The sequence below is a fragment of the Schistocerca piceifrons genome, chromosome 3 (assembly GCF_021461385.2).
Source record: "Schistocerca piceifrons isolate TAMUIC-IGC-003096 chromosome 3, iqSchPice1.1, whole genome shotgun sequence".
Lineage (NCBI taxonomy): Eukaryota > Metazoa > Arthropoda > Insecta > Orthoptera > Acrididae > Schistocerca > Schistocerca piceifrons.
In genome coordinates, this window is record NC_060140.1 from 134,582,249 (window position 1) to 134,598,485 (window position 16,237).

Sequence of the window (16,237 nt, forward strand, 5' to 3'; positions counted from 1 at the left end):
TACTCAATAATGTTTATGTTTGTGGAGTTTGGTGGCCAGCGGAAGTGTTTAAACTCAGAAGAGTATTCCTGGAGCCACACTGTAGCAGTTCCGGACGTGTGGGGAGTCGCTTTGTCCTGCTGGGATTGCCCAAGTCCGTCGGGATTCACTGTGAACATGAATGGATGCAGGTGATCAGGCAGGATGCTTACGTACGAGTCACCTGTCAGGGTCGCACCTAGACGTACCTGGGATACCATATCACTACAGCTGCAGTCGCCTCACACCACTACAGAGCCTCCACCAGCTTGAACAGTACCCTGCTGACATACAGGGTAAATCGATTCATGAGGTTGCCTCCATACCCGTACACGTCCATCCGCTCGATACAATTTGAAGCGATACTCGTCCGACCAGGCAACACGTTTACAGTCATCCACAGTCCAATGTCTGTGTTGACAGGCACAGGCTACGAAAGCCTATATGGATGATGTTTCATTGAATGATTCGCACGCTGACACTTTTTGATGGTCCAGATTGAAAATCTGCAGCAATTTGAGGAAGGATTTCACTTCCGTCACGTTGAACGATTCTCTTCAGTCGTCGTTGGTCCCGTTCTTGCAGAATCTTTTTCCGGCCGCAGCGATTTCGGAGATTTGATGTTTTACCGAATTCCTGATATTCACTGCACACTCGTGAAACGATCGTACGGGAAAATCCCCACTTCATCGTTATCTCGGAGATGCTGTGTCCCATCGTTCGTGCGCCGACTATAACGCCACGTTAAAACTCACTTAAATCTTGATAACCTGCCATTCCAGCAGCAGTAACCGATCTGACAACAGCGCCAGACACTTACATAGGCGTTGCCGACTGCAGAGCTTTCTTCTACCAGTTTACATATCTCTGTATTTGAATACGTATCCCTGCACCAGTTTCTTTGGTGTATTTACGAGGGACTCCGTGTACGGCTGCGCGCCGCCAAGGTTTTAGTTCCGACGCATCCCCTTAATACGACTGAGAATATTCCCTACCTCACGAAAACTTTTTATTTTCAGCTCCTATCGACCCTTCGTCACTGCTACCATCGCCCAAATCGCCGATATAGTCTGTACAAAAGTAACTGTAGGTATTTTCAGGTCATTATTTCCGTTGAAGTCGATCAAAATGTATTTGTACGTATGGTTTTGTAAAATCAAATATTTATCGATGTATAGTACAAGCAGAACACGCAATAAGTGCCATGCACGCAAATTTCGTTTTTGCTGCTACAGTGTCTCTGCATTCCATCAAAAATTTTGGCCATCATTACATTTTCGCTATCAAAAAGAAAGCGTTGTAGTATCAAAGTGCAGCCCTTCGCACTATTTTTGTCAAAATCGTCCAGTTCCGCAGATTTCCGTTTTTATTTTCATCCCTTTCTTGGAGAATCAAAACATGTGCTCACATCTAGTGATTCTGCCGACGTTACTGCACTGCCAATATGAATGCGGTCGATTAAAAAAAACCACAAAGCTATGTTGTGTCATTTTATCAACTTGTGCTAAATTTATATAATTTGTGGCTTCTTTGCTGCTGGCGAAATCACTAAAAAAAATTCAGTACATTCGGTAGGACAATTTTAGATTGTTTTCGAATGTCTTTCCGCCCTTTACGCACGCTAACCCGTGTCGCACTAATGTTGACCCTTCCTCCTGCGCCGGCCGGAGTGGCCGAGCGGTTCTAGGCGCTACAGTCTGGTACCGCGCGACCGCCACGGTCGTAGGTTCGAATCTTGCCTCGGGTATGGATGTGTGTGATGTCCTTAGGTTAGTTAGGTTTAAGTAGTTCTTAGTTCTAGGGGACTGATGACCTCAGAACTTAAAGTCCCATAGTGCTCAGAGCCTTGCTCCTGCATTTTCTCTCTACTAAACAAACGATAACGCACTGTTTCATGGAAGACTGAAACCGCACGTGAACACACAGTATCATTTGGAAATACTGAACATTCAGCTGGCATTGACGTATTGATCAGTTAACCGTTTGTATGTGGCAACAATGCTATGACGCAGACGAATCACAGTGTGCTTACCGCCTGAAGACTGCAGGCAGCAGGTGTGACCTTGAGGTGTCTACTTTCGTGATGAACGCTCTAGTAACTCCAAACGGATGGTGACAAATATTTTTTAGTCGCATTACTGTTGCTAAGCATGCTTCTTGTTTTAACTTTGGATTAGAGAAAACATGTAATTGTTCTCTAGCAGCCACCGTAAAGTTATTGTATGAAGTGTTCCGCAGAAGTTGATAGCGACAAATTCAGCGTAATGATGATATATTTTTACTCAAAGAATATAAGAATCTAACTGTAGGATACTCCCGGGATTCACGGCTAAATGAATCCAGTGGGAACTGGAAAACGGGCCAGCCAGGGCAGAAGTCGAATAGTATTTCTGGCTATGCAAACCAGACTGAGATGTGTACTGTAACATGCATCTTCGTTGCTGTATTGCCTATCGGGAATCCATAGATACTCATTTGAGAAGCCACCCACTAACGTCCAAACACTAATTTTACCCACCACCCAACCAACGCCACCCACACCTCCTTCATACAAATACGTCTCTGGATACTAAACTCAAGCAGGAGTGTCCGGGCGGCCTCCCCCTGTCGGAGGTTCGAGTCCTCCCTCGGGCATGGGTATGTGTGTCGTCCTTAGCGTAAGTTAGTTTAAGTCAGATTAAGTAGTGTGTAAGTCTAAGGACCGATGACCTCAGCAGTTTGGCCCCATAAGACCTTACCACAAATTTCCAAGTTTCAAGCAGGGGTGAGGAAGGAAGCACCTTAGCTCCTACCTTAGACAAGTCAAGGACAAGGAGCTCACACAGTTGGCAAGACGTGGCCACATAGCACTGAACACAGCATACAACGTGGTCTACATCTACATCAATACTTCGCAAGCCACCTCACGATGTGTGTTGGAGGATACCTCTGCTACCACTAACAGATCCGCCCTTTCCCTGTCCCATTAGCGAATTGCACCTGAGAAGAATGATTGTCGGCAAGCCTCTATTACCTCTAATTTCTGGAGTTTTCTCGTTTTCATTTCACGAGACGAGTGTTTTGTTGAGCATCTCTGTAACGCTCTCGCGATCCAGTGGCGAAACACAGTGCTCTTCGTTGGATCCTCTCTGTCTCTTCCATTAGTCCTGGTAAGGGTTCCATGTCCATGAACAGTACTCAAGAATCGGTCGAACAAGAGCTTTGTAGGCAACGTCTTTAGTGGATGTACAGGGTGTCCGAAAAGTCTTTCCCTGATTACATAAATTGATAACTCAGGCTAGAAGTAAAATACAAATATGAAACTGGTGTCTAATTATTTTCAAACTATCAAAGTTTTTTTCACACTTTTCTGGAATTTTCTCGTTATATCAGGTGTTCCCCAGGGAAGCGTCCTGGGACCTCTGCTGTTCCTGATCTATATAAATGACCTGGGTGTCAATCTGAGCAGTTCTCTTAGGTTGTTCGCAGATGATGCTGTAATTTACCGTCTAGTAAGGTCATCCGAAGACCAGTATCAGTTGCAAAGCGATTTAGAAAAGATTGCTGTATGGTGTGGCAGGTGGCAGTTAACGCTAAATAACGAAAAGTGTGAGGTGATCCACATGAGTTCCAAAAGAAATCCGTTGGAATTCCATTACTCGATAAATAGTAAAATTCTCAAGGCTGTCAATTCAACTAAGTACCTGGGTGTTAAAATTACGAACAACTTCAGTTGGAAAGACCACATAGATAATATTGTGGGGAAGGCGAGCCAAAGGTTGCGTTTCGTTGGCAGGACACTTAGAAGATGCAACAAGTCCACTAAAGAGACAGCTTACACTACACTCGTTCGTCCTCTGTTAGAATATTGCTGCGCGGTGTGGGATCCTTACCAGGTGGTTCAAATGGTTCAAATGGCTCTGAGCACTATGGGACTTAACATCTATGGTCATCAGTCCCCTAGAACTTAGAACTACTTAAACCTAACTAACCTAATGACATCACACAACACCCAGTCATCACTCAGGCTAGAAGTAAAATACAAATATGAAACTGGTGTCTAATTATTTTCAAACTATCAAAGTTTTTTTCACACTTTTCTGGAATTTTCTCGTTATATCAGGTGTTCCCCAGGGAAGCGTCCTGGGACCTCTGCTGTTCCTGATCTATATAAATGACCTGGGTGTCAATCTGAGCAGTTCTCTTAGGTTGTTCGCAGATGATGCTGTAATTTACCGTCTAGTAAGGTCATCCGAAGACCAGTATCAGTTGCAAAGCGATTTAGAAAAGATTGCTGTATGGTGTGGCAGGTGGCAGTTAACGCTAAATAACGAAAAGTGTGAGGTGATCCACATGAGTTCCAAAAGAAATCCGTTGGAATTCATTTACTCGATAAATAGTAAAATTCTCAAGGCTGTCAATTCAACTAAGTACCTGGGTGTTAAAATTACGAACAACTTCAGTTGGAAAGACCACATAGATAATATTGTGGGGAAGGCGAGCCAAAGGTTGCGTTTCGTTGGCAGGACACTTAGAAGATGCAACAAGTCCACTAAAGAGACAGCTTACACTACACTCGTTCGTCCTCTGTTAGAATATTGCTGCGCGGTGTGGGATCCTTACCAGGTGGTTCAAATGGTTCAAATGGCTCTGAGCACTATGGGACTTAACATCTATGGTCATCAGTCCCCTAGAACTTAGAACTACTTAAACCTAACTAACCTAATGACATCACACAACACCCAGTCATCACTCAGGCTAGAAGTAAAATACAAATATGAAACTGGTGTCTAATTATTTTCAAACTATCAAAGTTTTTTTCACACTTTTCTGGAATTTTCTCGTTATATCAGTTGTTCCCCAGGGAAGCGTCCTGGGACCTCTGCTGTTCCTGATCTATATAAATGACCTGGGTGTCAATCTGAGCAGTTCTCTTAGGTTGTTCGCAGATGATGCTGTAATTTACCGTCTAGTAAGGTCATCCGAAGACCAGTATCAGTTGCAAAGCGATTTAGAAAAGATTGCTGTATGGTGTGGCAGGTGGCAGTTAACGCTAAATAACGAAAAGTGTGAGGTGATCCACATGAGTTCCAAAAGAAATCCGTTGGAATTCCATTACTCGATAAATAGTAAAATTCTCAAGGCTGTCAATTCAACTAAGTACCTGGGTGTTAAAATTACGAACAACTTCAGTTGGAAAGACCACATAGATAATATTGTGGGGAAGGCGAGCCAAAGGTTGCGTTTCGTTGGCAGGACACTTAGAAGATGCAACAAGTCCACTAAAGAGACAGCTTACACTACACTCGTTCGTCCTCTGTTAGAATATTGCTGCGCGGTGTGGGATCCTTACCAGGTGGTTCAAATGGTTCAAATGGCTCTGAGCACTATGGGACTTAACATCTATGGTCATCAGTCCCCTAGAACTTAGAACTACTTAAACCTAACTAACCTAATGACATCACACAACACCCAGTCATCACGAGGCAGAGAAAATCCCTGACGCCGCCGGGAATCGGACCCGGGAACCCGGGCGTGGGAAGCGAGAACCCTACCGCACGACCACGAGCTGCGGACCCTTACCAGGTGGTATTGACGGAGGACATCGAAAGGGTGCAAAAAAGGGCATCTCGTTTTGTATTATCACGTAGTAGGGGGGAGAGTGTGGCAGATATGATACGTGAATTGGGATGGAAGTCATTAAAGCAAAGACGTTTTTCGTCGCGTCGAGATCTACTTACGAAATTTCAGTCACCAACTTTCTCTTCCGAATGCGAAAATATTTTATTGAGCCCACCCTACATAGGTAGGAATGATCATCAAAATAAAATAAGAGAAATCAGAGCTCGAACAGAAAGGTTTAGGTGTTCGTTTTTCCCGCGCGCTGTTCGGGAGTGGAGTGGTAGAGAGATAGTATGATTGTGGTTCGACGAACCCTCTGCCAAGCACTTAAATGTGAATTGCAGAGTAGTCATGTAGATGTAGATGTAGACATCAGTAAACTTCCACATGAGCACCTTTGGTGGCACGTAGCACATCTAGGCGATATTCAATTTCCGTCCACACATTAGCCAACATCATTGGAGGGATCGATTCGACGACTGTGGTTATCCGTTGCCGCAGGTACACGTGTTCGGTAGACCTCGTCCTTGACATAACCCCATAAAAATGGGGTTATGCCAGGAGAGCGTGGAGGCCAAACCGTTGGCCCATCACGACCAATCCATCGCCCAGGAAAGGTCATATCGAGGTAGGCACTGACATCCAAACCCGAATGAGGCGGTGCACCGTTTTGCTGAAACAAGACATCGGGGTGATACTGAAGCAGCTGAGGAACAGCATACAGTTGCAACATGTCCAGATACACTGCAGATGTGATGGTAGCCTCAGCGAAGAAGAATGGCCCGATAATTCGATCGTGCAATAGCGCGCACCAAACATTTACATTTGGACTGCCTCTGGTGCACTCCATGACCTCGCCAGGGGGTTGTGAAACCCAAATGCGCACATTATGGCGATTCACTACTCTACTGACAAAAAAGGTCGCCTCGTCGGAAAAGACAATTCGTCTGAGATAACCATCATCGTCCTCAATACGTGATAGCATATCACGTATTGATATGCTATCATATCGACGTGTACTGTCATTGGGCAACAAGGCCTGAACGATTTGCACTTTGTATGCACGAAACAATAAACGTTTGTGTAAAATATCATGGAGAGAGCTTTTTGGCATCTGTAGTTCACGTGAGGCCCTGCGCACCGATTTCTTCGGATTTCGCAGAAAAGACTGCCTTACAGCTTCCACCCTGTCTGCTGAGGTTCTTGGTCGGCCAGACCTCGGAAGGTCAGCAACCGATCCTGTGTTCTTGAACTTCTCATACCAGGCTTTAATGCTCTTGACATCAGGTGGATTCCTTCCAAATGTTGTCTGGAAGTGTCTCTGCACTGTGGTTGGTGATCGTGTCTCATGGTACCACAGGACACACTGTGCCTTCTCCTGACTGGTTAACATGGCTTCTTGGGCATTGCACCTCATCCACTACTTATATACTGCGAACCTAAAACAGAAAAAAAACCTCTGATAGTTGTAAGCAATTCGACACAAGTTTCATACTTGTATCTTACTTCTAGCCTGAGTTATCAATTTATGTAATCAGGGAAAGTCTTTTCGGACACCCTGTATTACATTTCTTTAAGATTCTTCCTATGAATCTGGCACATGCTTTCATACTACTTGATTTATTTTTTTATTTGGTCATTCCGCTTAACGTCGCTCCAGATAGATATTCACAGATATTTTGCGGTGGTTACTGTTTCCAGCCATTTGTCATCAATAGTGTAGTTGTGTAGTAGTGGATTTCTTTTTTCATGCATACGTTCAGTCAACTGCGAGTCCCTACACCATTCATCCATTTTTTGCAGGTCATTCTGAAAATGGAACCTGTCTTCTGGCGTTGCTACCTTCTTATAGAGACCGCATCATCTGCGAAAGGCCTTAAATAGTTTTCTACGAATTCTACTAGATCACTTACATCCACTGTAAACAATAACAGTCCTACCACACTTCCTTGCGGTACTCCCGTAATTACCTTTACACGTGTCAATTTTGTTTCATTAGGAGCGAAGTGTTGATTTCTATGTGCAAGGTCCTATACTCGGAAGGACATATTTTTCCACTAAACCTTCCTGAAGTCGAGCAACAGGGCATCATCCTGAGCCTCGGTGACTATAGCGCTATGGATGGAAAACGATACTATTTCTGGAACCTTTCCACACATGCTCCTGCAGTCTAGTAATGTCATATAAAATTTTTCCGTGCCGATATGCGCAAAGAGCATTGTCTGAAATTAATGTGCCTGATGTATCTTCGGTTCGGCACACAATGGGTCTCTGATATGAAGGGGGATTCCTCTGACCTAAAAATTAACCATGTGTATACCACATTGACTCCACCACTGTAACAGCCGCTTTCTACCTGTAGTGCATGCCTGACATATTAAAGAGAACCCTGCAAATCTCCACGCGATAGAGGAGGTCGAGAAATTCTCGTCCGATACCATCGCAGTATCATCTGAGCCTCTGGTTTAGACGTTCCACTCTGCTCCAAATCACAAGGTCCACGATCGACCTTCAATACAAGGCTGCAAATAGTGAGCTTAGCCTGCACACCGCATGCGATGTTAGCTAGCTGTCGCCGTCGAATGAGCCATCTGCCTGTAGGAGCTAAGGATGACCTCAGAACCCAAGCGGCAGGCTTCATTCGTGTCGTCATGTGCCACGATTTGCAGCCGGTTGCACCCAGCGCGCTCGACAGCCGCTGGCAGGGCTTCCTCAGTCTCATACAAGATCACCCTCCCCCTTCCAACAAACAAGCCCAGTGCCCACTGGCATTCTTTCACGACCTGCCTGAAATTACCCTGAGGAGCTCCATCACACGGCAGATGCTGGAGCTTCCAATGACTAGCTTACCTGCCCTCTGCACTTGTCCAACAGGACAGGCGCCCAATGGTTCAAATGGCTCTGAGCACTATGGGACTTAACATCTGAGGTCATCAGTCCCCTAGAACTTAGAACTACTTAAACCTAACTAGCCTAAGGACATCACACACATCCATGCCCGAGGCAGGATTCGAACCTGCGAATGTAGCGGTCGCGCGGTTCCAGACTGAAGAGCCTAGAACCGCTAGGCCACCGCGGCCGGCCAGGCGCCAAATGCTGGCTCAGAAGCAGTGTCAACACTGGGTAGCAACCCGTACCTATTGCTAGGCCATAAGGAGTCAACCATGTGGCCAGTTCCCACTGTCACCTTCTGCCGAGAAAACTCACCACTGGGTGCCTCTCACTCTCGACTGAAGACAGACCAGTCAGACGCTGCTTATCAGAATTCACAGCGACAGCTGGGTCACCAGCGGATTCCAACGGTACCAAAGTTTTTGCAAGTTTCATCTCCATTGCATTATGCAGCTTCGTAACTGAGATACACTCATAAACCAATGACAAATATAGATACACATCAGAAACTTACAAAATGCTAAAAAACGTCAGGACTGGCGCCAGATACAGACTAGACTGAACGCTACGCAACACTCCCTATTAACTTACACAGCTCGAGCAATATTAATGACTTTGCATCCTTTCTATTTGATAGTCTCGCAATTCCTTACGATCCTCAGTTCTACTACCTAATCCGTACAGTGGATGAACCTACGGATAAAACTGTCACACCCTTGGTTCCCTGCTTCCACAACCCCCACAACGTACCAAAGACAGAACTAAAGACACCAGTCAGGCACGTGACATACAACAAGTATTACACACATAACGCAATATCAACACCAGCCGGAACTGTCAGACATAAAAAAACTCTCCCTTTGGTTTCTAGTGACCTTGAAAGTCTCCACGACACGATCCTTTCCACAGATTACTATCCATAGCAGTGGGAAACCTCCAGGATCCTCCTTCTCCTCAAACCAAAAGAATACCCCCACAGACTCAACTAAATATTTAACAAGGTCAGGTCTCTGAGGCCTTCCACTGCATCCATAAACAGTTTATTCAGCACTTGCTCTGTCCTGCAAACTAGTGTGGCTCCTGTCCCATCCTCTCCTCTGATGAAACATCTCCTATCCCATCATCCTAAAAAGCAAACATTAGCAATTCTTGCGAGCCTTGACCTAAAGAAGCCTTTGAACATGTATGCATTTCCTGCATTATCTTAAATTTCCAGACATATACACTTTCAGCTGCCTCTGTATGACTTATCTAATCGCCAATCATTTGTCTTTATTAACAGTTCAATATTCCATGCCACCTCAGTGCTCCTTTTTCCCTCTCCATCGTTTGCTATCGCCCTCCTCTTCATGCCATGGCCCGAACTACACCCCTAACTTCTTCTCTGTTTCTATCACCTGCCTCAACATATATCCTAATCGTCACAGTTACGATCTCCCAGACTGCATTGCTTATACTCACAGCCTCCGATCCTAACCTTCGCTCCTTTAGCTATCTGTTCCCAGCGCAGAACCTCCAATTTATATGAATGTGCAGCACTTCGTTTTAAAATACTGACTTTGCTGGGTCATCTTTTTATTTTAATTCAACTTCTTAATTAAAACGATGAAAAATTAGTTTTTTATTTAATACACTCAATCAAAATAATCTTCATAATAACAATAAAAACATACGTGTTTCACCTTTTTAATTATATTGTTTTGATTTATTATGTTTCAATCCCATTCGCTGACAAGTGGGATGTTTGTACCTCTCGCAGCCTACCAGTCACCCACATGAGGCGACAACAATGAAACTTGTTAAACCGCCTTCAAAGACGTTACTGGGTATGTTGGAGTCAATGACAGAAGATATGAGAAGCAGCGGCACGAAGCTCACTGCGACTGTCAGGGATCCTCTTCCGCCGCCCATACCACAGGAAATCACTCCTGCTGTACGCCTGAACGTCACATTCGCAGACCTCGTGGATCTACCAGATGAAGTAAAGTTCCACAAGAAGCTGTGAGCTGCTGAGCCCAGCGACCTGCCAACTTGCTGTGTTTGTCAGTCACCCGCAGTATGACGGATCGCCCCATTAAAGCCACGGACAGCACTGCTCCATTTCCATCACAGAGTCGCCGTCCTGTTGTGAGGCGTCAAACACTGTTCTGTCGACACGGACAGAAATTCGCCCGTGTGGACTTCAAAGGGTGGATCATCAGCGAAGAAACTGCTAGAGCAATATAACGATCATTTTCCAATTAATCCGTAAACAATGTATTTTCACTAAAAGGTGTTAAAGGGTAAGCAGCGTACAACGTAATACCACTCCAGTGGAAAGCTGAAGTGTTACGATTTATTCTAAAAGAAGAATCTCAGTCAATGGAAAATTAACTTCAAGAAACTTCATTAACTGAAAAATGTCACACTTTTTGCCAGAAAAAAGGAGTAGAAAAGAGTAACTGAAAAAAAGAAAAAACTAAATTCTGGGAACAGGATTATGGAACTGTGCGATGTTTCCACGTCATCATCTGAGTTATGGTCTCATTCGGATGTGATACACGTAGAAGGATGAGGGGTCAGCACACCACTCTCCTAGTCGTGGGGGGGATTTTGCAGAACTTGGTCCAGCTACTTCTGATTCAGTCAGCTCCTTAGTCGGCATCGCGAGTCTTAGCGGACCCCATACCAGTCGTTCCACAAAGGAAAAAAATCCCTCGCAGTACTGAGAATTGATCCCAGGTTCTCAGCATGGCGGTGACTACTCAGAAACGGAGGCAGGAGTTTCCGGTTCAACAAGAGAAAATAACGTTCTCCGCGTAAAAACAAAGATCTTTCTTCTCACATACAGGAAAAAGATATGGTGTGCTTAAAATCTTCGCTAAATGGATCGATATCTATATGACAAAATGTGTTAAAAAATTTCTGCGTGTATAGTGAGACACAAAACCATGGTAACTAGATATTACCACCTGCACATAACATGTGTTACGTTTACAAGTGCCTTTGTAAACATAGTCACTTGTAGCCTAATCAAGGTCAAAGAATTTAAAAACTGGTTAGTAATTAACAAATGTAAGACATAACTCTGTTCGATTTACGTCTGTAAATATGAAATTATTGTGCCTGGAACGTTTTTACTTAACAGCTATTTTGTTTTACCTTTAAATCTAGAGGGGATGGAAGGGCTGACCCAATAAAGTGAACATTTCAATTCCAATGGATTTATTAAATCCCCAAATAGATTTAACAGGCGCCACTTGGGCAAGATTTTTTTAAGAGACATTCATTACATAAAATCGTAAGTTAATAAAACATTTCCCATAAACATTAAGGACTGCCAGTCAGGCGAAATATTTAAGAAACTCATCACATAAGATCATAACCAAGTTAACAAGTTATTAGCCCACAATTTCCCACCAAAATTGAGAAAAGCCACTAAGGCTGAATTTAACCATAACTTTATCAAAACTCTAGTTAAGACATATTATTTAAAATGATTTTTATTTATAAACTATACATGTAAAGTAACAGTTGACACAGAGCCCTGGCTTTACAGAAATACTCAAAACACATATATAATAAACGTACCTTGTCAATCTTCCAGAGTGAGCAACTTGTGAAATGAACCTTTATGGCATATACAGTTACAGCTTTGTAGAATGATCAATATGTAACAACGAAAGCAAGGTCCAAGCTTATAAGGCCGAAGTTTAACCACGAACGGTGGAACCGACTAAGAGAAGTAATACTTTGAACCAAGACGCAGCTCCGTTTGCACCCCACGTCGAGTAGACCGAAATGTGAAGCAAGCAAACGCTACCGAAGAGGACCACGAGCTCAGGCAAAGTGCACTGAACGTAAGCCAAACTTTTAATCTAAAGGGAAACCCTGTGCTTCTGTTGCCCACTGCCTCAGCTCACTGAAACACAGATCACATCTGACAACAGGTAGCAGAAAAACTTTTCTTAGCCTTAACACTTAAGGTTGACCAGTAAATTACCCTATAAAATCAAGGCTAAAAAATAACGAATTTCACTCACAAGTGCTTCCTTTAAGAGAAACAGTACTTGATACCAACACCAAGAGTGAGAAATGAACTGACTCAGAAAAATCAACACTCACTGAAACTTAATAACACATATCTGCAAATACATTAATATTTTGCGGAAGCAGAGCACACGCCTAGGAAAAGGCCTCCAATGAAATCCAACAAACATAAGTCACATGTTGCAACATCTTACTGTACCAAGAGCGATCACAATGACAGTTAACTAAGCGCTCTTAGTAAATAGCATACTTAACTTGGTGTCTTGATGCTGGGGCGATTTTGCGAAGATGTCAAACCATCGCTTCGCAAGACCATAACAGCGTGTTCCTCCAAGGAAGCGGGTACATCCACAGCTCACGAGAATACACAGTGGCGGCCAACTCCAGCTGACTCTATTACAACCACGTGGCAACCGCCGCCCGGCCTCAGGCACATCGTCTTCGCTTCCTCATGTAATCAATTTAACATATCCACACAGACGTTCTTGCGAGCAATTTTATCAGTGTCTTTTGTTGCTTGTACGATCATCAATCTGTATGGTTTCAAATGCAAACTGTTTCTCAACACATGCCAAACAGTCGTATGTGGGATTTGCAGTTTGCGAGATGCATGCCAGGTCGATTTCGCAGGGTTGTTGACAAGACATCGTCTCACTCGCTCAACGACGTCGTCAGATGTGCCTGGACGACCTGATTTTTTCACATGTCATACCGAGCACTCTGTTTCAATAAAACATTTATGCCACCCATAAATTTTAGGCCTACTAGGTGGATCTTTAGCGAACTTGGTACGGAAATTACGCTGAACTGTTGTCGCCGACTTCGATTCTTCAAACCAAAACACACAGCTACTATGCGTGGGTTCAGTGAATGCAGCCATCTTTAACACAACTGCTGCTAGCGCTCTTTACGGTGCGATTCGGCACTAGCGGACTACGAGAGACAAAACTTGATGTATTTCGCTACAAATTGACACTACAGTCACCGCTTTAGGTACTACGAATTAATTTGCATGAAATTTCAAAGTGACGTGCCAAAGCATTTTAACCAACGCTCATGATGAGATTGAATGCCACCTGGTATATTTTAGAACTTGAACATATTATGGAGTAAGCAAACTATATATTAGCAAAGCACAGACGAATGGGCGAATGGGGTATCAGTCTAGCAACGATACGGGCTTCAAATGGGGAACCACTGACATACGCGACACTGACAAAGGGCCGATTGTTTTGTCCCGGTACCTGGTAACGAGCATCTCGAAACGGAGTAGCTGGTTCGTTGCACTTGCTGCTGTCGTGAACCTGTATGGAAAGCGGCTGAAGGCTACAAGCTGTTGGACGTCCAAGTTTCATCACAGAACGTGGAGGTCGGTGTCCGCTCAGTGACGAAGGATGGCAGCCATCTGTGACAGATCTCACTGGTGTAGACACAAGTGTTTCAGAGCCATGCTATGCAAAATAGACAGGGTGTTAGAGCTGTAAGTGCAGTTATTTTTATTGGGGCTGCGGACAGTGTACTGAACAACGTTACATCAGTATTTACTTCTTTGCAGACAAGTAACTATAACTATTAACAGCAGTATGTTTTTAAGTTGGTTGGTACCTTCAAGTACATGTGCCAAAAAAAAAAGTGTGTGAATTGAACTTCAGTACGCTGATGATAACATTATCTTGGCAAACACAGAGGTGGGTCTACAAGCTACCCTAAATGCATTCAGTCTGGCATACAAATCCATTGGTCTCGAGCTTAACACAGACAAAACGAAAGTCCTCTATCAGCCAGCCCCAAATTCTACTGCAGCAGCTCCAGTTATCACAGCTGATGGAACACCTCTAGGGATTGCAGAGTGTTTTCCATACCTTCGAAGCCATCTTTCTGTTGTAGTCATTTTGCTTTTAGTTCGGTGTCTGGTGAGGTTGAATAACTTAACATCAGTCAACACTGTAGGTTTTCCTTAACGAGGTGAAGTATGGTTCCCACAAATACCGAGAATATGGTAGATGCAATGACACATCCCTGCTTGACTCCTACGGTTTCTCCAGGTCCATTGCTGGCAAGGACAGAATCATTCATGATGTCATGTAGAAGCCGAAGTATTTTGATGTATTTTCCAGGATATCCATTTGATGCCAGAATTTTCCAGAGTGCTTCTCGATTAACAGAGTCAAAGGCTTTAAAAAGACCTATGAATATCACGAACAGGGGTTGGTTCTGTTCTTTAGATTTTTCTTGCATTTGCCTTGCACTGAAAATCATATCCACCGTGCCTCGATTAGGTCTAATGCCGCAGCCTGAGTTTCAGTACGGTTTTCTCAGCAAGAGGAAGTATTCAAGTGGAGAGAATCCTAGCAAGGATCTTTCCGGATGTTGAGAGTAGAGATATTCTTCGGTAGTATTCACAATGGATCTTATCACCATTTTTGAATGTAATAATAATAGCGGTGTCAAGCAGATCTGCAGGTATTGGTTCAGTGTTCCATGTCATGGTAATAAAGTTGTGGAAGTTTTTGATTAATTCGTGTCGCCATTTTTAAACAGTTCAGCTGGTATTCCATCCAGCCCAGGGGCTTTGTTATTCCTCAGTTGGTAGATAGCCTCTTCAACTTCTTGAAGGGGAGGGGCATCCCTCATATGATCTTGAATGGCTTTTTGTGATATTGTTGTACAAACGTCCTCGTGCACGTCTGAATATCTGTTCAGAAGTCCTCCAAACTACTCCTTCCACAAGAGCCGATACATGCCGAGACTTTAAAAAGTTGTGTACCGTCTTTAGATCGAAGGGGGTTTAGGCCTTTTTTTGGAGGAGCCATAGATCGCTTTTGTGGCAGTGAAGATGGCTCTGGAGTTGTTGGTTGCTGCTAAATTTTCCGTTTCGGTTGGTTTTGTAGTCCATCATAGGTTTTTAAGAGCTGTGGTTTTCCTTTGAACATCAGCTTTAGCATGGAGATGAGCTTGTTTTTTGTGGATCGATTTTGGATCATTCTGCCAGGCGTTGTAGGCCTTTCTTTTTTTACCTAATATGCTTTGAATTTCATCATCATTTTCATCAAACAAGTCTCGATGTTTTCTTTCGATGAATCCAGCAGATTCTTGGCAAGCCGAAAGCATGACTGTTTTCAGTGTTGACCAGTGTTCTTCAACACTGTCAGGATACTCAGAGGGCAAATTTTGCTTCACAGTGTTCTGAAAATTCTTTTGGAACTCTTTATGGTTTAGTCGTTCAATGTTTAGCAGATGTTGCGCTTGTTTCTTTTGCTTTCACCGTTTGGGTGTCACTTGTAGAGCATTATTGAACGGACCATTCGATGATCTACGGTAACTTGATGCAGTAACAAAGTAAACTGAAGGAGAAATGTTAACTGAGACGATTCGTGTCATATTGCAATGGAGCACCGCATGAATATCACCTTTTGTTGCCAATCACGCAGAACAGTAAAGAAAAACGTGTTAGAACAGTAAGGAAAAGCGTGCGATGTCGGTGCAAGTGTACAGAAGAGAAACCGTGGTCAAAAATGTGCTCAGATGCAAATGAAACTGTTGTTGATAGGTCACATGCATAGTGACAGACAAAATCGACTATTTGCGACAGATGTTGGACAAAATAGATGATTATCTAGCAAATTGACATCAGAGTTATGGACGCTAACAATGATAGTGTTAGTGAACTAATTCACAAAGACTGCAGAAAATGTAA